The 20,970-nt window shown below is 42.2% G+C and overlaps 21 non-coding genes across 21 annotated transcripts; all 21 read right to left on the reverse strand.

Annotated features, from left to right (window-relative positions):
• Positions 1-149: 149 nt before the first annotated feature.
• Positions 150-221, reverse strand: trnaw-cca (transfer RNA tryptophan (anticodon CCA)). Its single transcript has one exon. It is a non-coding gene; the product is annotated as a tRNA-Trp (tRNA).
• A 693-nt stretch (positions 222-914) lies between these two features.
• trnaw-cca (transfer RNA tryptophan (anticodon CCA)) lies at positions 915-986 on the reverse strand. The gene has a single exon. It is a non-coding gene; the product is annotated as a tRNA-Trp (tRNA).
• Positions 987-1,678: 692 nt separating this feature from the next.
• trnaw-cca (transfer RNA tryptophan (anticodon CCA)) lies at positions 1,679-1,750 on the reverse strand. Its single transcript has one exon. It is a non-coding gene; the product is annotated as a tRNA-Trp (tRNA).
• A 693-nt stretch (positions 1,751-2,443) lies between these two features.
• On the reverse strand, positions 2,444-2,515 carry trnaw-cca (transfer RNA tryptophan (anticodon CCA)). Its single transcript has one exon. It is a non-coding gene; the product is annotated as a tRNA-Trp (tRNA).
• Positions 2,516-3,210: 695 nt separating this feature from the next.
• Positions 3,211-3,282, reverse strand: trnaw-cca (transfer RNA tryptophan (anticodon CCA)). Its single transcript has one exon. It is a non-coding gene; the product is annotated as a tRNA-Trp (tRNA).
• Positions 3,283-3,974: 692 nt separating this feature from the next.
• On the reverse strand, positions 3,975-4,046 carry trnaw-cca (transfer RNA tryptophan (anticodon CCA)). The gene has a single exon. It is a non-coding gene; the product is annotated as a tRNA-Trp (tRNA).
• A 692-nt stretch (positions 4,047-4,738) lies between these two features.
• trnaw-cca (transfer RNA tryptophan (anticodon CCA)) lies at positions 4,739-4,810 on the reverse strand. Its single transcript has one exon. It is a non-coding gene; the product is annotated as a tRNA-Trp (tRNA).
• Positions 4,811-5,503: 693 nt separating this feature from the next.
• trnaw-cca (transfer RNA tryptophan (anticodon CCA)) lies at positions 5,504-5,575 on the reverse strand. Its single transcript has one exon. It is a non-coding gene; the product is annotated as a tRNA-Trp (tRNA).
• Positions 5,576-6,268: 693 nt separating this feature from the next.
• On the reverse strand, positions 6,269-6,340 carry trnaw-cca (transfer RNA tryptophan (anticodon CCA)). Its single transcript has one exon. It is a non-coding gene; the product is annotated as a tRNA-Trp (tRNA).
• Positions 6,341-7,033: 693 nt separating this feature from the next.
• trnaw-cca (transfer RNA tryptophan (anticodon CCA)) lies at positions 7,034-7,105 on the reverse strand. The gene has a single exon. It is a non-coding gene; the product is annotated as a tRNA-Trp (tRNA).
• A 693-nt stretch (positions 7,106-7,798) lies between these two features.
• On the reverse strand, positions 7,799-7,870 carry trnaw-cca (transfer RNA tryptophan (anticodon CCA)). The gene has a single exon. It is a non-coding gene; the product is annotated as a tRNA-Trp (tRNA).
• A 693-nt stretch (positions 7,871-8,563) lies between these two features.
• trnaw-cca (transfer RNA tryptophan (anticodon CCA)) lies at positions 8,564-8,635 on the reverse strand. Its single transcript has one exon. It is a non-coding gene; the product is annotated as a tRNA-Trp (tRNA).
• A 692-nt stretch (positions 8,636-9,327) lies between these two features.
• Positions 9,328-9,399, reverse strand: trnaw-cca (transfer RNA tryptophan (anticodon CCA)). Its single transcript has one exon. It is a non-coding gene; the product is annotated as a tRNA-Trp (tRNA).
• Positions 9,400-10,092: 693 nt separating this feature from the next.
• On the reverse strand, positions 10,093-10,164 carry trnaw-cca (transfer RNA tryptophan (anticodon CCA)). The gene has a single exon. It is a non-coding gene; the product is annotated as a tRNA-Trp (tRNA).
• A 693-nt stretch (positions 10,165-10,857) lies between these two features.
• trnaw-cca (transfer RNA tryptophan (anticodon CCA)) lies at positions 10,858-10,929 on the reverse strand. The gene has a single exon. It is a non-coding gene; the product is annotated as a tRNA-Trp (tRNA).
• A 693-nt stretch (positions 10,930-11,622) lies between these two features.
• Positions 11,623-11,694, reverse strand: trnaw-cca (transfer RNA tryptophan (anticodon CCA)). The gene has a single exon. It is a non-coding gene; the product is annotated as a tRNA-Trp (tRNA).
• Positions 11,695-12,387: 693 nt separating this feature from the next.
• Positions 12,388-12,459, reverse strand: trnaw-cca (transfer RNA tryptophan (anticodon CCA)). The gene has a single exon. It is a non-coding gene; the product is annotated as a tRNA-Trp (tRNA).
• Positions 12,460-13,152: 693 nt separating this feature from the next.
• trnaw-cca (transfer RNA tryptophan (anticodon CCA)) lies at positions 13,153-13,224 on the reverse strand. The gene has a single exon. It is a non-coding gene; the product is annotated as a tRNA-Trp (tRNA).
• Positions 13,225-13,917: 693 nt separating this feature from the next.
• Positions 13,918-13,989, reverse strand: trnaw-cca (transfer RNA tryptophan (anticodon CCA)). The gene has a single exon. It is a non-coding gene; the product is annotated as a tRNA-Trp (tRNA).
• A 693-nt stretch (positions 13,990-14,682) lies between these two features.
• On the reverse strand, positions 14,683-14,754 carry trnaw-cca (transfer RNA tryptophan (anticodon CCA)). Its single transcript has one exon. It is a non-coding gene; the product is annotated as a tRNA-Trp (tRNA).
• A 693-nt stretch (positions 14,755-15,447) lies between these two features.
• On the reverse strand, positions 15,448-15,519 carry trnaw-cca (transfer RNA tryptophan (anticodon CCA)). The gene has a single exon. It is a non-coding gene; the product is annotated as a tRNA-Trp (tRNA).
• Positions 15,520-20,970: the final 5,451 nt, after the last annotated feature.

The following is a 20,970-nucleotide window of genomic DNA, read 5'->3' on the forward strand; positions in this document are numbered from 1 at the left end:
GCAGTGTGCCAGGTTTTTGTGAGAGACAATTTTCATCAAAAGCAGCATTGGTTTGTTCGTTTCCGTGCGAGATTAGTACTGTAAAGCCACATTGGTACTTGTGCTGATTCACTGAGTAAAGAGGGCAGAGATTGCACACATAAAAACCATGACCTCGACGTGAGTTGAACACGCAACCTTCTGATCTGGAGTCAGACGCGCTACCATTGCGCCACGAGGTCTTTGACCGCTATCATCTTTGGAGAGCATGCCTAGTTCAGATTTTGATGACTGTATAATTTGGAATGGAGGCCTGGTTCTATGGGGAAATGAACCATCTGACAATGCCACCCCCATCAGCATGTGCCTCTGCCTGGCAGGTTAAGTGTATGAAAACAAGCCTGAAACAAAGTCTAAAGACTGTTGACATCTAGTGGTAGCCATAGGAACTGCAATCTGGGTCCTAACCCATTAGAAACTCAATAGGCATTCAATTGAAAACTACCCACATCAAAAAAATCCCACCTCCTGGATAAATTTTCCTCAGGTTTTTGCCTGCCATATCAGTTCTGTTATACTCAGAGACATTATTTTAACAGTTTTGGAAACTTTAGAGTGTGTTCTATCCAAATCTACCATTTATATGCATATCCGAGTTTCTGGGCCTGAGTAACAGGCAGTTTACTTAGGGAACGTTTCTCATCCAGGTGTCTAAAAACTGCCCCCAAGCATACATTAAACTACCTGTTCGAAGACTGACACTCACATGATTTCATTTAGGATTTTGCAGTGTGCCAGGTTTTTGTGAGAGACGATTTTCATCAAAAGCAGCATTGGTTTGTTCGTTTCCGTGCGAGATTAGTACTGTAAAGCCACATTGGTACTTGTGCTGATTCACTGAGTAAAGAGGGCAGAGATTGCACACATAAAAACCATGACCTCGACGTGAGTTGAACACGCAACCTTCTGATCTGGAGTCAGACGCGCTACCATTGCGCCACGAGGTCTTTGACTGCTATCATCTTTGGAGAGCATGCCTAGTTCAGATTTTGATGACTGTATAATTTGGAATGGAGGCCTGGTTCTATGGGGAAATGAACCATCTGACAATGCCACCCCCATCAGCATGTGCCTCTGCCTGGCAGGTTAAGTGTATGAAAACAAGCCTGAAACAAAGTCTAAAGACTGTTGACATCTAGTGGTAGCCATAGGAACTGCAATCTGGGTCCTAACCCATTAGAAACTCAATAGGCATTCAATTGAAAACTACCCACATCAAAAAAATCCCACCTCCTGGATAAATTTTCCTCAGGTTTTTGCCTGCCATATCAGTTCTGTTATACTCAGAGACATTATTTTAACAGTTTTGGAAACTTTAGAGTGTGTTCTATCCAAATCTACCATTTCTATGCATATCCGAGTTTCTGGGCCTGAGTAACAGGCAGTTTATTAGGGAACGTTTCTCATCCAGGTGTCTAAAAACTGCCCCCAAGCATACATTAAACTACCTGTTCGAAGACTGACACTCACATGATTTCATTTAGGATTTTGCAGTGTGCCAGGTTTTTGTGAGAGACGATTTTCATCAAAAGCAGCATTGGTTTGTTCGTTTCCGTGCGAGATTAGTACTGTAAAGCCACATTGGTACTTGTGCTGATTCACTGAGTAAAGAGGGCAGAGATTGCACACATAAAAACCATGACCTCGACGTGAGTTGAACACGCAACCTTCTGATCTGGAGTCAGACGCGCTACCATTGCGCCACGAGGTCTTTGACTGCTATCATCTTTGGAGAGCATGCCTAGTTCAGATTTCGATGACTGTATAATTTGGAATGGAGGCCTGGTTCTATGGGGAAATGAACCATCTGACAATGCCACCCCCATCAGCATGTGCCTCTGCCTGGCAGGTTAAGTGTATGAAAACAAGCCTGAAACAAAGTCTAAAGACTGTTGACATCTAGTGGTAGCCATAGGAACTGCAATCTGGGTCCTAACCCATTAGAAACTCAATAGGCATTCAATTGAAAACTACCCACATCAAAAAAATCCCACCTCCTGGATAAATTTTCCTCAGGTTTTTGCCTGCCATATCAGTTCTGTTATACTCAGAGACATTATTTTAACAGTTTTGGAAACTTTAGAGTGTGTTCTATCCAAATCTACCATTTATATGCATATCCGAGTTTCTGGGCCTGAGTAACAGGCAGTTTACTTAGGGAACGTTTCTCATCCAGGTGTCTAAAAACTGCCCCCAAGCATACATTAAACTACCTGTTCGAAGACTGACACTCACATGATTTCATTTAGGATTTTGCAGTGTGCCAGGTTTTTGTGAGAGACGATTTTCATCAAAAGCAGCATTGGTTTGTTCGTTTCCGTGCGAGATTAGTACTGTAAAGCCACATTGGTACTTGTGCTGATTCACTGAGTAAAGAGGGCAGAGATTGCACACATAAAAACCATGACCTCGACGTGAGTTGAACACGCAACCTTCTGATCTGGAGTCAGACGCGCTACCATTGCGCCACGAGGTCTTTGACTGCTATCATCTTTGGAGAGCATGCCTAGTTCAGATTTCGATGACTGTATAATTTGGAATGGAGGCCTGGTTCTATGGGGAAATGAACCATCTGACAATGCCACCCCCATCAGCATGTGCCTCTGCCTGGCAGGTTAAGTGTATGAAAACAAGCCTGAAACAAAGTCTAAAGACTGTTGACATCTAGTGGTAGCCATAGGAACTGCAATCTGGGTCCTAACCCATTAGAAACTCAATAGGCATTCAATTGAAAACTACCCACATCAAAAAAATCCCACCTCCTGGATAAATTTTCCTCAGGTTTTTGCCTGCCATATCAGTTCTGTTATACTCAGAGACATTATTTTAACAGTTTTGGAAACTTTAGAGTGTGTTCTATCCAAATCTACCATTTATATGCATATCCGAGTTTCTGGGCCTGAGTAACAGGCAGTTTACTTAGGGAACGTTTCTCATCCAGGTGTCTAAAAACTGCCCCCAAGCATACATTAAACTACCTGTTCGAAGACTGACACTCACATGATTTCATTTAGGATTTTGCAGTGTGCCAGGTTTTTGTGTGAGAGACGATTTTCATCAAAAGCAGCATTGGTTTGTTCGTTTCCGTGCGAGATTAGTACTGTAAAGCCACATTGGTACTTGTGCTGATTCACTGAGTAAAGAGGGCAGAGATTGCACACATAAAAACCATGACCTCGACGTGAGTTGAACACGCAACCTTCTGATCTGGAGTCAGACGCGCTACCATTGCGCCACGAGGTCTTTGACTGCTATCATCTTTGGAGAGCATGCCTAGTTCAGATTTCGATGACTGTATAATTTGGAATGGAGGCCTGGTTCTATGGGGAAATGAACCATCTGACAATGCCACCCCCATCAGCATGTGCCTCTGCCTGGCAGGTTAAGTGTTGAAAACAAGCCTGAAACAAAGTCTAAAGACTGTTGACATCTAGTGGTAGCCATAGGAACTGCAATCTGGGTCCTAACCCATTAGAAACTCAATAGGCATTCAATTGAAAACTACCCACATCAAAAAAATCCCACCTCCTGGATAAATTTTCCTCAGGTTTTTGCCTGCCATATCAGTTCTGTTATACTCAGAGACATTATTTTAACAGTTTTGGAAACTTTAGAGTGTGTTCTATCCAAATCTACCATTTATATGCATATCCGAGTTTCTGGGCCTGAGTAACAGGCAGTTTACTTAGGGAACGTTTCTCATCCAGGTGTCTAAAAACTGCCCCCAAGCATACATTAAACTACCTGTTCGAAGACTGACACTCACATGATTTCATTTAGGATTTTGCAGTGTGCCAGGTTTTTGTGAGAGACGATTTTCATCAAAAGCAGCATTGGTTTGTTCGTTTCCGTGCGAGATTAGTACTGTAAAGCCACATTGGTACTTGTGCTGATTCACTGAGTAAAGAGGGCAGAGATTGCACACATAAAAACCATGACCTCGACGTGAGTTGAACACGCAACCTTCTGATCTGGAGTCAGACGCGCTACCATTGCGCCACGAGGTCTTTGACTGCTATCATCTTTGGAGAGCATGCCTAGTTCAGATTTCGATGACTGTATAATTTGGAATGGAGGCCTGGTTCTATGGGGAAATGAACCATCTGACAATGCCACCCCCATCAGCATGTGCCTCTGCCTGGCAGGTTAAGTGTATGAAAACAAGCCTGAAACAAAGTCTAAAGACTGTTGACATCTAGTGGTAGCCATAGGAACTGCAATCTGGGTCCTAACCCATTAGAAACTCAATAGGCATTCAATTGAAAACTACCCACATCAAAAAATCCCACCTCCTGGATAAATTTTCCTCAGGTTTTTGCCTGCCATATCAGTTCTGTTATACTCAGAGACATTATTTTAACAGTTTTGGAAACTTTAGAGTGTGTTCTATCCAAATCTACCATTTATATGCATATCCGAGTTTCTGGGCCTGAGTAACAGGCAGTTTACTTAGGGAACGTTTCTCATCCAGGTGTCTAAAAACTGCCCCCAAGCATACATTAAACTACCTGTTCGAAGACTGACACTCACATGATTTCATTTAGGATTTTGCAGTGTGCCAGGTTTTTGTGAGAGACGATTTTCATCAAAAGCAGCATTGGTTTGTTCGTTTCCGTGCGAGATTAGTACTGTAAAGCCACATTGGTACTTGTGCTGATTCACTGAGTAAAGAGGGCAGAGATTGCACACATAAAAACCATGACCTCGACGTGAGTTGAACACGCAACCTTCTGATCTGGAGTCAGACGCGCTACCATTGCGCCACGAGGTCTTTGACTGCTATCATCTTTGGAGAGCATGCCTAGTTCAGATTTCGATGACTGTATAATTTGGAATGGAGGCCTGGTTCTATGGGGAAATGAACCATCTGACAATGCCACCCCCATCAGCATGTGCCTCTGCCTGGCAGGTTAAGTGTATGAAAACAAGCCTGAAACAAAGTCTAAAGACTGTTGACATCTAGTGGTAGCCATAGGAACTGCAATCTGGGTCCTAACCCATTAGAAACTCAATAGGCATTCAATTGAAAACTACCCACATCAAAAAAATCCCACCTCCTGGATAAATTTTCCTCAGGTTTTTGCCTGCCATATCAGTTCTGTTATACTCAGAGACATTATTTTAACAGTTTTGGAAACTTTAGAGTGTGTTCTATCCAAATCTACCATTTATATGCATATCCGAGTTTCTGGGCCTGAGTAACAGGCAGTTTACTTAGGGAACGTTTCTCATCCAGGTGTCTAAAAACTGCCCCCAAGCATACATTAAACTACCTGTTCGAAGACTGACACTCACATGATTTCATTTAGGATTTTGCAGTGTGCCAGGTTTTTGTGAGAGACGATTTTCATCAAAAGCAGCATTGGTTTGTTCGTTTCCGTGCGAGATTAGTACTGTAAAGCCACATTGGTACTTGTGCTGATTCACTGAGTAAAGAGGGCAGAGATTGCACACATAAAAACCATGACCTCGACGTGAGTTGAACACGCAACCTTCTGATCTGGAGTCAGACGCGCTACCATTGCGCCACGAGGTCTTTGACTGCTATCATCTTTGGAGAGCATGCCTAGTTCAGATTTCGATGACTGTATAATTTGGAATGGAGGCCTGGTTCTATGGGGAAATGAACCATCTGACAATGCCACCCCCATCAGCATGTGCCTCTGCCTGGCAGGTTAAGTGTATGAAAACAAGCCTGAAACAAAGTCTAAAGACTGTTGACATCTAGTGGTAGCCATAGGAACTGCAATCTGGGTCCTAACCCATTAGAAACTCAATAGGCATTCAATTGAAAACTACCCACATCAAAAAAATCCCACCTCCTGGATAAATTTTCCTCAGGTTTTTGCCTGCCATATCAGTTCTGTTATACTCAGAGACATTATTTTAACAGTTTTGGAAACTTTAGAGTGTGTTCTATCCAAATCTACCATTTATATGCATATCCGAGTTTCTGGGCCTGAGTAACAGGCAGTTTACTTAGGGAACGTTTCTCATCCAGGTGTCTAAAAACTGCCCCCAAGCATACATTAAACTACCTGTTCGAAGACTGACACTCACATGATTTCATTTAGGATTTTGCAGTGTGCCAGGTTTTTGTGAGAGACGATTTTCATCAAAAGCAGCATTGGTTTGTTCGTTTCCGTGCGAGATTAGTACTGTAAAGCCACATTGGTACTTGTGCTGATTCACTGAGTAAAGAGGGCAGAGATTGCACACATAAAAACCATGACCTCGACGTGAGTTGAACACGCAACCTTCTGATCTGGAGTCAGACGCGCTACCATTGCGCCACGAGGTCTTTGACTGCTATCATCTTTGGAGAGCATGCCTAGTTCAGATTTCGATGACTGTATAATTTGGAATGGAGGCCTGGTTCTATGGGGAAATGAACCATCTGACAATGCCACCCCCATCAGCATGTGCCTCTGCCTGGCAGGTTAAGTGTATGAAAACAAGCCTGAAACAAAGTCTAAAGACTGTTGACATCTAGTGGTAGCCATAGGAACTGCAATCTGGGTCCTAACCCATTAGAAACTCAATAGGCATTCAATTGAAAACTACCCACATCAAAAAAATCCCACCTCCTGGATAAATTTTCCTCAGGTTTTTGCCTGCCATATCAGTTCTGTTATACTCAGAGACATTATTTTAACAGTTTTGGAAACTTTAGAGTGTGTTCTATCCAAATCTACCATTTATATGCATATCCGAGTTTCTGGGCCTGAGTAACAGGCAGTTTACTTAGGGAACGTTTCTCATCCAGGTGTCTAAAAACTGCCCCCAAGCATACATTAAACTACCTGTTCGAAGACTGACACTCACATGATTTCATTTAGGATTTTGCAGTGTGCCAGGTTTTTGTGAGAGACGATTTTCATCAAAAGCAGCATTGGTTTGTTCGTTTCCGTGCGAGATTAGTACTGTAAAGCCACATTGGTACTTGTGCTGATTCACTGAGTAAAGAGGGCAGAGATTGCACACATAAAAACCATGACCTCGACGTGAGTTGAACACGCAACCTTCTGATCTGGAGTCAGACGCGCTACCATTGCGCCACGAGGTCTTTGACTGCTATCATCTTTGGAGAGCATGCCTAGTTCAGATTTCGATGACTGTATAATTTGGAATGGAGGCCTGGTTCTATGGGGAAATGAACCATCTGACAATGCCACCCCCATCAGCATGTGCCTCTGCCTGGCAGGTTAAGTGTATGAAAACAAGCCTGAAACAAAGTCTAAAGACTGTTGACATCTAGTGGTAGCCATAGGAACTGCAATCTGGGTCCTAACCCATTAGAAACTCAATAGGCATTCAATTGAAAACTACCCACATCAAAAAAATCCCACCTCCTGGATAAATTTTCCTCAGGTTTTTGCCTGCCATATCAGTTCTGTTATACTCAGAGACATTATTTTAACAGTTTTGGAAACTTTAGAGTGTGTTCTATCCAAATCTACCATTTATATGCATATCCGAGTTTCTGGGCCTGAGTAACAGGCAGTTTACTTAGGGAACGTTTCTCATCCAGGTGTCTAAAAACTGCCCCCAAGCATACATTAAACTACCTGTTCGAAGACTGACACTCACATGATTTCATTTAGGATTTTGCAGTGTGCCAGGTTTTTGTGAGAGACGATTTTCATCAAAAGCAGCATTGGTTTGTTCGTTTCCGTGCGAGATTAGTACTGTAAAGCCACATTGGTACTTGTGCTGATTCACTGAGTAAAGAGGGCAGAGATTGCACACATAAAAACCATGACCTCGACGTGAGTTGAACACGCAACCTTCTGATCTGGAGTCAGACGCGCTACCATTGCGCCACGAGGTCTTTGACTGCTATCATCTTTGGAGAGCATGCCTAGTTCAGATTTCGATGACTGTATAATTTGGAATGGAGGCCTGGTTCTATGGGGAAATGAACCATCTGACAATGCCACCCCCATCAGCATGTGCCTCTGCCTGGCAGGTTAAGTGTATGAAAACAAGCCTGAAACAAAGTCTAAAGACTGTTGACATCTAGTGGTAGCCATAGGAACTGCAATCTGGGTCCTAACCCATTAGAAACTCAATAGGCATTCAATTGAAAACTACCCACATCAAAAAAATCCCACCTCCTGGATAAATTTTCCTCAGGTTTTTGCCTGCCATATCAGTTCTGTTATACTCAGAGACATTATTTTAACAGTTTTGGAAACTTTAGAGTGTGTTCTATCCAAATCTACCATTTCTATGCATATCCGAGTTTCTGGGCCTGAGTAACAGGCAGTTTACTTAGGGAACGTTTCTCATCCAGGTGTCTAAAAACTGCCCCCAAGCATACATTAAACTACCTGTTCGAAGACTGACACTCACATGATTTCATTTAGGATTTTGCAGTGTGCCAGGTTTTTGTGAGAGACGATTTTCATCAAAAGCAGCATTGGTTTGTTCGTTTCCGTGCGAGATTAGTACTGTAAAGCCACATTGGTACTTGTGCTGATTCACTGAGTAAAGAGGGCAGAGATTGCACACATAAAAACCATGACCTCGACGTGAGTTGAACACGCAACCTTCTGATCTGGAGTCAGACGCGCTACCATTGCGCCACGAGGTCTTTGACTGCTATCATCTTTGGAGAGCATGCCTAGTTCAGATTTCGATGACTGTATAATTTGGAATGGAGGCCTGGTTCTAGGGGAAAATGAACCATCTGACAATGCCACCCCCATCAGCATGTGCCTCTGCCTGGCAGGTTAAGTGTATGAAAACAAGCCTGAAACAAAGTCTAAAGACTGTTGACATCTAGTGGTAGCCATAGGAACTGCAATCTGGGTCCTAACCCATTAGAAACTCAATAGGCATTCAATTGAAAACTACCCACATCAAAAAATCCCACCTCCTGGATAAATTTTCCTCAGGTTTTTGCCTGCCATATCAGTTCTGTTATACTCAGAGACATTATTTTAACAGTTTTGGAAACTTTAGAGTGTGTTCTATCCAAATCTACCATTTCTATGCATATCCGAGTTTCTGGGCCTGAGTAACAGGCAGTTTACTTAGGGAACGTTTCTCATCCAGGTGTCTAAAAACTGCCCCCAAGCATACATTAAACTACCTGTTCGAAGACTGACACTCACATGATTTCATTTAGGATTTTGCAGTGTGCCAGGTTTTTGTGAGAGACGATTTTCATCAAAAGCAGCATTGGTTTGTTCGTTTCCGTGCGAGATTAGTACTGTAAAGCCACATTGGTACTTGTGCTGATTCACTGAGTAAAGAGGGCAGAGATTGCACACATAAAAACCATGACCTCGACGTGAGTTGAACACGCAACCTTCTGATCTGGAGTCAGACGCGCTACCATTGCGCCACGAGGTCTTTGACTGCTATCATCTTTGGAGAGCATGCCTAGTTCAGATTTCGATGACTGTATAATTTGGAATGGAGGCCTGGTTCTATGGGGAAATGAACCATCTGACAATGCCACCCCCATCAGCATGTGCCTCTGCCTGGCAGGTTAAGTGTATGAAAACAAGCCTGAAACAAAGTCTAAAGACTGTTGACATCTAGTGGTAGCCATAGGAACTGCAATCTGGGTCCTAACCCATTAGAAACTCAATAGGCATTCAATTGAAAACTACCCACATCAAAAAAATCCCACCTCCTGGATAAATTTTCCTCAGGTTTTTGCCTGCCATATCAGTTCTGTTATACTCAGAGACATTATTTTAACAGTTTTGGAAACTTTAGAGTGTGTTCTATCCAAATCTACCATTTCTATGCATATCCGAGTTTCTGGGCCTGAGTAACAGGCAGTTTACTTAGGGAACGTTTCTCATCCAGGTGTCTAAAAACTGCCCCCAAGCATACATTAAACTACCTGTTCGAAGACTGACACTCACATGATTTCATTTAGGATTTTGCAGTGTGCCAGGTTTTTGTGAGAGACGATTTTCATCAAAAGCAGCATTGGTTTGTTCGTTTCCGTGCGAGATTAGTACTGTAAAGCCACATTGGTACTTGTGCTGATTCACTGAGTAAAGAGGGCAGAGATTGCACACATAAAAACCATGACCTCGACGTGAGTTGAACACGCAACCTTCTGATCTGGAGTCAGACGCGCTACCATTGCGCCACGAGGTCTTTGACTGCTATCATCTTTGGAGAGCATGCCTAGTTCAGATTTCGATGACTGTATAATTTGGAATGGAGGCCTGGTTCTATGGGGAAATGAACCATCTGACAATGCCACCCCCATCAGCATGTGCCTCTGCCTGGCAGGTTAAGTGTATGAAAACAAGCCTGAAACAAAGTCTAAAGACTGTTGACATCTAGTGGTAGCCATAGGAACTGCAATCTGGGTCCTAACCCATTAGAAACTCAATAGGCATTCAATTGAAAACTACCCACATCAAAAAAATCCCACCTCCTGGATAAATTTTCCTCAGGTTTTTGCCTGCCATATCAGTTCTGTTATACTCAGAGACATTATTTTAACAGTTTTGGAAACTTTAGAGTGTGTTCTATCCAAATCTACCATTTCTATGCATATCCGAGTTTCTGGGCCTGAGTAACAGGCAGTTTACTTAGGGAACGTTTCTCATCCAGGTGTCTAAAAACTGCCCCCAAGCATACATTAAACTACCTGTTCGAAGACTGACACTCACATGATTTCATTTAGGATTTTGCAGTGTGCCAGGTTTTTGTGAGAGACGATTTTCATCAAAAGCAGCATTGGTTTGTTCGTTTCCGTGCGAGATTAGTACTGTAAAGCCACATTGGTACTTGTGCTGATTCACTGAGTAAAGAGGGCAGAGATTGCACACATAAAAACCATGACCTCGACGTGAGTTGAACACGCAACCTTCTGATCTGGAGTCAGACGCGCTACCATTGCGCCACGAGGTCTTTGACTGCTATCATCTTTGGAGAGCATGCCTAGTTCAGATTTTGATGACTGTATAATTTGGAATGGAGGCCTGGTTCTATGGGGAAATGAACCATCTGACAATGCCACCCCCATCAGCATGTGCCTCTGCCTGGCAGGTTAAGTGTATGAAAACAAGCCTGAAACAAAGTCTAAAGACTGTTGACATCTAGTGGTAGCCATAGGAACTGCAATCTGGGTCCTAACCCATTAGAAACTCAATAGGCATTCAATTGAAAACTACCCACATCAAAAAAATCCCACCTCCTGGATAAATTTTCCTCAGGTTTTTGCCTGCCATATCAGTTCTGTTATACTCAGAGACATTATTTTAACAGTTTTGGAAACTTTAGAGTGTGTTCTATCCAAATCTACCATTTCTATGCATATCCGAGTTTCTGGGCCTGAGTAACAGGCAGTTTACTTAGGGAACGTTTCTCATCCAGGTGTCTAAAAACTGCCCCCAAGCATACATTAAACTACCTGTTCGAAGACTGACACTCACATGATTTCATTTAGGATTTTGCAGTGTGCCAGGTTTTTGTGAGAGACAATTTTCATCAAAAGCAGCATTGGTTTGTTCGTTTCCGTGCGAGATTAGTACTGTAAAGCCACATTGGTACTTGTGCTGATTCACTGAGTAAAGAGGGCAGAGATTGCACACATAAAAACCATGACCTCGACGTGAGTTGAACACGCAACCTTCTGATCTGGAGTCAGACGCGCTACCATTGCGCCACGAGGTCTTTGACTGCTATCATCTTTGGAGAGCATGCCTAGTTCAGATTTCGATGACTGTATAATTTGGAATGGAGGCCTGGTTCTATGGGGAAATGAACCATCTGACAATGCCACCCCCATCAGCATGTGCCTCTGCCTGGCAGGTTAAGTGTATGAAAACAAGCCTGAAACAAAGTCTAAAGACTGTTGACATCTAGTGGTAGCCATAGGAACTGCAATCTGGGTCCTAACCCATTAGAAACTCAATAGGCATTCAATTGAAAACTACCCACATCAAAAAAATCCCACCTCCTGGATAAATTTTCCTCAGGTTTTTGCCTGCCATATCAGTTCTGTTATACTCAGAGACATTATTTTAACAGTTTTGGAAACTTTAGAGTGTGTTCTATCCAAATCTACCATTTATATGCATATCCGAGTTTCTGGGCCTGAGTAACAGGCAGTTTACTTAGGGAACGTTTCTCATCCAGGTGTCTAAAAACTGCCCCCAAGCATACATTAAACTACCTGTTCGAAGACTGACACTCACATGATTTCATTTAGGATTTTGCAGTGTGCCAGGTTTTTGTGAGAGACGATTTTCATCAAAAGCAGCATTGGTTTGTTCGTTTCCGTGCGAGATTAGTACTGTAAAGCCACATTGGTACTTGTGCTGATTCACTGAGTAAAGAGGGCAGAGATTGCACACATAAAAACCATGACCTCGACGTGAGTTGAACACGCAACCTTCTGATCTGGAGTCAGACGCGCTACCATTGCGCCACGAGGTCTTTGACTGCTATCATCTTTGGAGAGCATGCCTAGTTCAGATTTCGATGACTGTATAATTTGGAATGGAGGCCTGGTTCTATGGGGAAATGAACCATCTGACAATGCCACCCCCATCAGCATGTGCCTCTGCCTGGCAGGTTAAGTGTATGAAAACAAGCCTGAAACAAAGTCTAAAGACTGTTGACATCTAGTGGTAGCCATAGGAACTGCAATCTGGGTCCTAACCCATTAGAAACTCAATAGGCATTCAATTGAAAACTACCCACATCAAAAAAATCCCACCTCCTGGATAAATTTTCCTCAGGTTTTTGCCTGCCATATCAGTTCTGTTATACTCAGAGACATTATTTTAACAGTTTTGGAAACTTTAGAGTGTGTTCTATCCAAATCTACCATTTATATGCATATCCGAGTTTCTGGGCCTGAGTAACAGGCAGTTTACTTAGGGAACGTTTCTCATCCAGGTGTCTAAAAACTGCCCCCAAGCATACATTAAACTACCTGTTCGAAGACTGACACTCACATGATTTCATTTAGGATTTTGCAGTGTGCCAGGTTTTTGTGAGAGACGATTTTCATCAAAAGCAGCATTGGTTTGTTCGTTTCCGTGCGAGATTAGTACTGTAAAGCCACATTGGTACTTGTGCTGATTCACTGAGTAAAGAGGGCAGAGATTGCACACATAAAAACCATGACCTCGACGTGAGTTGAACACGCAACCTTCTGATCTGGAGTCAGACGCGCTACCATTGCGCCACGAGGTCTTTGACTGCTATCATCTTTGGAGAGCATGCCTAGTTCAGATTTTGATGACTGTATAATTTGGAATGGAGGCCTGGTTCTATGGGGAAATGAACCATCTGACAATGCCACCCCCATCAGCATGTGCCTCTGCCTGGCAGGTTAAGTGTATGAAAACAAGCCTGAAACAAAGTCTAAAGACTGTTGACATCTAGTGGTAGCCATAGGAACTGCAATCTGGGTCCTAACCCATTAGAAACTCAATAGGCATTCAATTGAAAACTACCCACATCAAAAAAATCCCACCTCCTGGATAAATTTTCCTCAGGTTTTTGCCTGCCATATCAGTTCTGTTATACTCAGAGACATTATTTTAACAGTTTTGGAAACTTTAGAGTGTGTTCTATCCAAATCTACCATTTCTATGCATATCCGAGTTTCTGGGCCTGAGTAACAGGCAGTTTACTTAGGGAACGTTTCTCATCCAGGTGTCTAAAAACTGCCCCCAAGCATACATTAAACTACCTGTTCGAAGACTGACACTCACATGATTTCATTTAGGATTTTGCAGTGTGCCAGGTTTTTGTGAGAGACGATTTTCATCAAAAGCAGCATTGGTTTGTTCGTTTCCGTGCGAGATTAGTACTGTAAAGCCACATTGGTACTTGTGCTGATTCACTGAGTAAAGAGGGCAGAGATTGCACACATAAAAACCATGACCTCGACGTGAGTTGAACACGCAACCTTCTGATCTGGAGTCAGACGCGCTACCATTGCGCCACGAGGTCTTTGACTGCTATCATCTTTGGAGAGCATGCCTAGTTCAGATTTTGATGACTGTATAATTTGGAATGGAGGCCTGGTTCTATGGGGAAATGAACCATCTGACAATGCCACCCCCATCAGCATGTGCCTCTGCCTGGCAGGTTAAGTGTATGAAAACAAGCCTGAAACAAAGTCTAAAGACTGTTGACATCTAGTGGTAGCCATAGGAACTGCAATCTGGGTCCTAACCCATTAGAAACTCAATAGGCATTCAATTGAAAACTACCCACATCAAAAAAATCCCACCTCCTGGATAAATTTTCCTCAGGTTTTTGCCTGCCATATCAGTTCTGTTATACTCAGAGACATTATTTTAACAGTTTTGGAAACTTTAGAGTGTGTTCTATCCAAATCTACCATTTCTATGCATATCCGAGTTTCTGGGCCTGAGTAACAGGCAGTTTACTTAGGGAACGTTTCTCATCCAGGTGTCTAAAAACTGCCCCCAAGCATACATTAAACTACCTGTTCGAAGACTGACACTCACATGATTTCATTTAGGATTTTGCAGTGTGCCAGGTTTTTGTGAGAGACGATTTTCATCAAAAACAGCATTGGTTTGTTCGTTTCCGTGCGAGATTAGTACTGTAAAGCCACATTGGTACTTGTGCTGATTCACTGAGTAAAGAGGGCAGAGATTGCACACATAAAAACCATGACCTCGACGTGAGTTGAACACGCAACCTTCTGATCTGGAGTCAGACGCGCTACCATTGCGCCACGAGGTCTTTGACTGCTATCATCTTTGGAGAGCATGCCTAGTTCAGATTTCGATGACTGTATAATTTGGAATGGAGGCCTGGTTCTATGGGGAAATGAACCATCTGACAATGCCACCCCCATCAGCATGTGCCTCTGCCTGGCAGGTTAAGTGTATGAAAACAAGCCTGAAACAAAGTCTAAAGACTGTTGACATCTAGTGGTAGCCATAGGAACTGCAATCTGGGTCCTAACCCATTAGAAACTCAATAGGCATTCAATTGAAAACTACCCACATCAAAAAAATCCCACCTCCTGGATAAATTTTCCTCAGGTTTTTGCCTGCCATATCAGTTCTGTTATACTCAGAGACATTATTTTAACAGTTTTGGAAACTTTAGAGTGTGTTCTATCCAAATCTACCATTTCTATGCATATCCGAGTTTCTGGGCCTGAGTAACAGGCAGTTTACTTAGGGAACGTTTCTCATCCAGGTGTCTAAAAACTGCCCCCAAGCATACATTAAACTACCTGTTCGAAGACTGACACTCACATGATTTCATTTAGGATTTTGCAGTGTGCCAGGTTTTTGTGAGAGACGATTTTCATCAAAAGCAGCATTGGTTTGTTCGTTTCCGTGCGAGATTAGTACTGTAAAGCCACATTGGTACTTGTGCTGATTCACTGAGTAAAGAGGGCAGAGATTGCACACATAAAAACCATGACCTCGACGTGAGTTGAACACGCAACCTTCTGATCTGGAGTCAGACGCGCTACCATTGCGCCACGAGGTCTTTGACTGCTATCATCTTTGGAGAGCATGCCTAGTTCAGATTTCGATGACTGTATAATTTGGAATGGAGGCCTGGTTCTATGGGGAAATGAACCATCTGACAATGCCACCCCCATCAGCATGTGCCTCTGCCTGGCAGGTTAAGTGTATGAAAACAAGCCTGAAACAAAGTCTAAAGACTGTTGACATCTAGTGGTAGCCATAGGAACTGCAATCTGGGTCCTAACCCATTAGAAACTCAATAGGCATTCAATTGAAAACTACCCACATCAAAAAAATCCCACCTCCTGGATAAATTTTCCTCAGGTTTTTGCCTGCCATATCAGTTCTGTTATACTCAGAGACATTATTTTAACAGTTTTGGAAACTTAGAGTGTGTTCTATCCAAATCTACCATTTCTATGCATATCCGAGTTTCTGGGCCTGAGTAACAGGCAGTTTACTTAGGGAACGTTTCTCATCCAGGTGTCTAAAAACTGCCCCCAAGCCATCTATCTTTTCCACATGTTTACTGAACTCTGCGCATGTTAGAAACAAGTATGGGTGCCCACAAAGGACAAACTACAGAACAGCGGAGGAGTGAGATATATGGAGAAGGTACTTAAGAAACAGGAGTAGGGTTGAAAGTTAAAGGAGTGGAAACAGGAGTAGGGTTGAGAGTTAAAGGAGTATAAACAGGAGTAGGGTGGAGAGTTAAAGGAGTGGAAACATGAGTAGGGTTAAGAGTTAAAGGAGTATAAACAGGAGAATGGTTGAGAGTTAAATGAGTGGAAACAGGAGTAGGGTTGAGAGTTAAAGGAGTGGAAACAGGAGTAGGGTTGAGAGTTAAGGGAGTATAAACAGGAATAGGGTTGAGAGTTAAAGGAGTGGAAACATGAGTAGGGTTGAGAGTTAAAGGAGTATATACAGGAGTAGGGTTGAGAGTTAAAGGAGTATAAACAGGAGTAGGGTTGAGAGTTAAAGGAGTGGAAACAGGAGTAGGGTTGAGAGTTAAAGGAGTATAAACAGGAGAAGGGTTGAGAGTTAAAGGAGTATAAACAGGAGAAGGGTTGAGAGTTAAAGGAGTGGAAACATGAGTAGGGTTGAGAGTTAAAGGAGTATATACAGGAATAGGGTTGAGAGTTAAAGGATTATAAACAGGAGAAGGGTTGAGAGTTAAAGGAGTATATACAGGAATAGGGTTGAGAGTTAAAGGATTATAAACAGGAATAGGGTTGAGAGTTAATGGAGTATAAACAGGAGTAGGGTTGAGAGTTAAGGGAGTATAAACAGGAATAGGGTTGAGAGTTAAAGGAGTGGAAACATGAGTAGGGTTGAGAGTTAAAGGAGTATAAACAGGAGAATGGTTGAGAGTTAAAGGAGTATATACAGGAGTAGGGTTGAGAGTTAAATGAGTATATACAGGAATAGTGTTGAGAGTTAGAGGAGTATAAACAGGAGAAGGGTTGAGAGTTAAAGGAGTGGAAACATGAGTAGGGTTGAGAGTTAAAGGAGTGGAAACAGGAGTAGGGTTGAGAGTTAAAGGAGTGGAAACAGGAGAAGGGTTGAGAGTTAAAGGAGTATAAACAGGAGAAGGGTTGAGAGTTAAAGGAGTATAAACAGGAATAGGGTTGAGAGTTAAAGGAGTATAAACAGGAGTAGGGATGAGAGTTAAAGGAGTATAAACAGGAGTAGGGTTGAGAGTTAAATGAGTATAAACAGGAGTAGGGTGGAGAGTTAAAGGAGTGGAAACAGGAGTAGGGTTGAGAGTTAAAGGAGTATAAACAGGAGTAGGGTTGAGAGTTAAATGAGTGGAAACAGGAGAAGGGTTGAGAGTGAAAGGAGTATAAACAAGAGTAGGGTTGAGAGTTAAAGGAGTGGAAACAGGAGTAGGGTGGAGAGTTAAAGGAGTATAAACAGGAGTAGGGTTGAGAGTGAAAGGAGTATAAACAGGAGTAGGGTTGAGGAGTAGGGTTGAGAATTAAAGGAGTGGAAACAGGAGTAGGGTTGAGAGTTAAAGGAGTATATACAGGAGTAGGGTTGAGAGTTAAAGGAGTATATACAGGAGTAGGGTTGAGAGTTAAAGGAGTATAAACAGGAGTAGGGTTGAGAGTTAAAGGAGTATAAACAGGAGTAGGGATGAGAGTTAAAGGAGTATAAACAGGAGTAGGGTTGAGAGTTAAATGAGTATAAACAGGAGTAGGGTGGAGAGTTAAAGGAGTGGAAACAGGAGTAGGGTTGAGAGTTAAAGGAGTATAAACAGGAGTAGGGTTGAGAGTTAAATGAGTGGAAACAGGAGAAGGGTTGAGAGTGAAAGGAGTATAAACAAGAGTAGGGTTGAGAGTTAAAGGAGTGGAAACAGGAGTAGGGTGGAGAGTTAAAGGAGTATAAACAGGAGTAGGGTTGAGAGTGAAAGGAGTATAAACAGGAGTAGGGTTGAGGAGTAGGGTTGAGAATTAAAGGAGTGGAAACAGGAGTAGGGTTGAGAGTTAAAGGAGTATAAACAGGAGTAGGGTTGAGAGTTAAAGGAGTGGAAACAGGAGTAGGGTTGAGAGTTAAAGGGTAGGTGGTAAAAGAAAAAAGAGGATTATGGGAGAGTGGGAATATTCAGTGTCACTTTATGTTAGAGTTGACATCAATTGTAGCCAAACTGAAACATTACCCATTGGGGTGAAATGAATTATCTTAATGCTCGGTCTTATGCTTAATGCTCGGTCTGCCATGATTTCACTCTGTATAGAATAAATAATATCCCTTTAAAACAAGGCTTTGCCTCAGATAGGTAATAGTGACATAGTCAATGGATAAACAGTGTGGGGACACTTGTACTCCTGTACAAAATCTTTCTGTCTCTATATCCAATCCTTTTTCCAAACCAGATTCAGGCTGTGACGGTGGGGGTACTATTACAGTACATCACAGACGATGTACATCTGTCCTATTCATTATTATAGTAGAAGGTCATAGCGTGTAGTTGTGTAAATGCAAGAGGATTGTACACTGTGCACACCGCAGCAAAAAGCGTAGTCCCTCCCCGTTTCAGCCTGAGTTGGTTCCTAGTGAATACTACCCAGTGCATCCCTCTTGCGTTTTCATAACTACACACTGTGACATATGGTAATTGTACATGATAAACGTTCTCAGATATCATTAGTATATCATAACTGTAGCATTGCCGTGACATCACAGTAGATAAAGCCAGTTTCACCTTGACCAGTTGGTGGAATCTCCTTTGCATGATCACCTTTTTTAGAAACGCAATGTCCTCATTTCTGTCCATTATAGGTTTCATCCCAGAGATCACCAAGGACAGCAGTTCAAACACACGTGAAGCAAAGGAGAGAAGAGTTACACACGCACACACACACTCCTCTCCCTCCATTTACAAGAGGGTCAGTGGGAGGGTCATAAATAACCCGTCAGAGCTGAGGACAAGGTCAGGGGTCATGAGGGAGGAGTCAAAAGGTGTCAGAGGTCAAACCAAGGGTGTGGTGAAAACATCAGCTAGGGGAGCCCATGTAAGGTATTCCCAAACATACCATCTTATGACATCTACATGTCAGTATGCCAAATTAGTATTCAATGTCTTCCTTTACAAGAGGGTCATAAACAGACTTTCAAGGTAAATATTAATGCTGTGCAGGTCACAGGTCACTCCATCACAAAAACACTCTCCTCCAAACGTACCTATTGGTCCAGTGGAAAGACTCAGCAATACACCTTGTCTGTGGAAAGATAGCTTGGTGAGAATGTTGATATCTACATGCAGTAGTGACATTTGGCTGTATTCACTCATCCCTTTATTTTCTATCAAGGCAAGTATTTTTTTCATTGTCAATTGGTATTAGATATGTACTGGTTGACCAACTTGGATAGTTGCATTGGCTGGCACGTCATTCCTAAACAAAAGACAACAGAATTATGATTTGACCTATTATCAGAGATGACATTTATTGGAGCATACGGTGAACCTGTCCTGTTCTGTGGAGTCTCAGCCTCAGATGTTTAATGAAGTGTCCGACGATTTTAAAGGAGTAGAAAAATGAAAGGAAACAGTGTTCCTTTGTATGGTATTGCTGCCACCAAGTGGATAAGATAGGCAATGACATGTTATTTTTAAAACTTTTTTAAAAATTGAACCTTTATTTAACTAGGTAAGTCAGCTAAGAACAAAATATTATTTACATGCTGGGCCAATTGTGCGCTGCCCTATGGGACATGTCCTGTTTTGAAGGTCTATTATTTTGTTTTGTGTTGTACCCGAGTGATTTCAGATAGAAATGTGAGTTATAGATCTGTAACTCTAAGGCTGGGTTCACACAGGCAGCCCAATTCGGATATTTTTTTCACACTAATTGGTATTTTGACCAATCACATCAGATCTGTTTATACATCAGATCTTCTTCAGAGCTGATTGGTCAAAAGACCAATTAGTGAAGAAAAAAAAGAACTACGCTGTCTGTGTAAGCGTAGCCTCATTGAAAGCAAATCTTTCAATAGTCCACAATCTTTCTACAGTCCACATGGCGTCATGTCATTGAAGTGTAAGTTCACTCTCATCCAATTATATAAGTCTATGCTCTCACCATGGAATCATAGCTTTTCAGTCCTTCATATGGCATCATTGATTGATTGTACACTGAGACAGATCAATCAGCATCTGTGGAATACATGAAAGCAAGTATACAGGCTGAAGACCTATATTCCTAAACAGCTGACTAACATGCAACTTAGTCCGTTTGTGACTTAAAGTTAACAATTAAAAGATAACTATTGTATTAGGTGGCCCCAAAAAATGACTCAATAATTTAAAGAGAATAGGAAAAACTAAGAAATGGTGCTTAATAAATCAGACTAGCTGCATACTGTTCATGTCTAAAGTGCTGCATTTATTCGTCATTAATATTAATGAATTTGTTTGTTTTTTAATTCTCTAGAGCAATAGGATTAAAATAATGGTAAATAAAGTTGCTGTCAATATGCAATTCAGCAAGCTCAGCACAGTCCAAATAAGGTAACACTCACCAGAGAGAAGGTGGGGGTCCATTTGAACAGCCACATGTAAACAGAATAGGAGACAAAAATACAGTAAAAGCAATGAGCCAGTCTGAACCAGACAGTATTAGCCCAATGCGACTATCACCAGTTTCCTTCCCCTTAAAAGTTTTCCAATCAGTTGTATGTCGTTGGTTCCTTTAGACCTGAGTGGACTAGACCAGGCAATGCCAGATAAAGTGATGGTCTGATGTCGTCTCATCATTAGTCCTATAGAGACAGACAAGGATACAGAAATACAGCATCGGTCCTGATCAGTAGGTTATCCAGAACAGGGTCAATCAAAAAATAGGCTCTCCGGGCTGTGCTCTTACTGGTACCGAAGGGCCAGTGTATGTGGGCTTTTGTCTCAGCCTAGTGCTATGAAATTCAATTAACTTGCAATACTTTGATTAGTTATAATGGGTAGTACTGTGCA

This window comes from Oncorhynchus nerka, linkage group LG20, assembly GCF_034236695.1.
Source record: "Oncorhynchus nerka isolate Pitt River linkage group LG20, Oner_Uvic_2.0, whole genome shotgun sequence".
Classification (NCBI taxonomy): Eukaryota; Metazoa; Chordata; class Actinopteri; order Salmoniformes; family Salmonidae; genus Oncorhynchus; species Oncorhynchus nerka.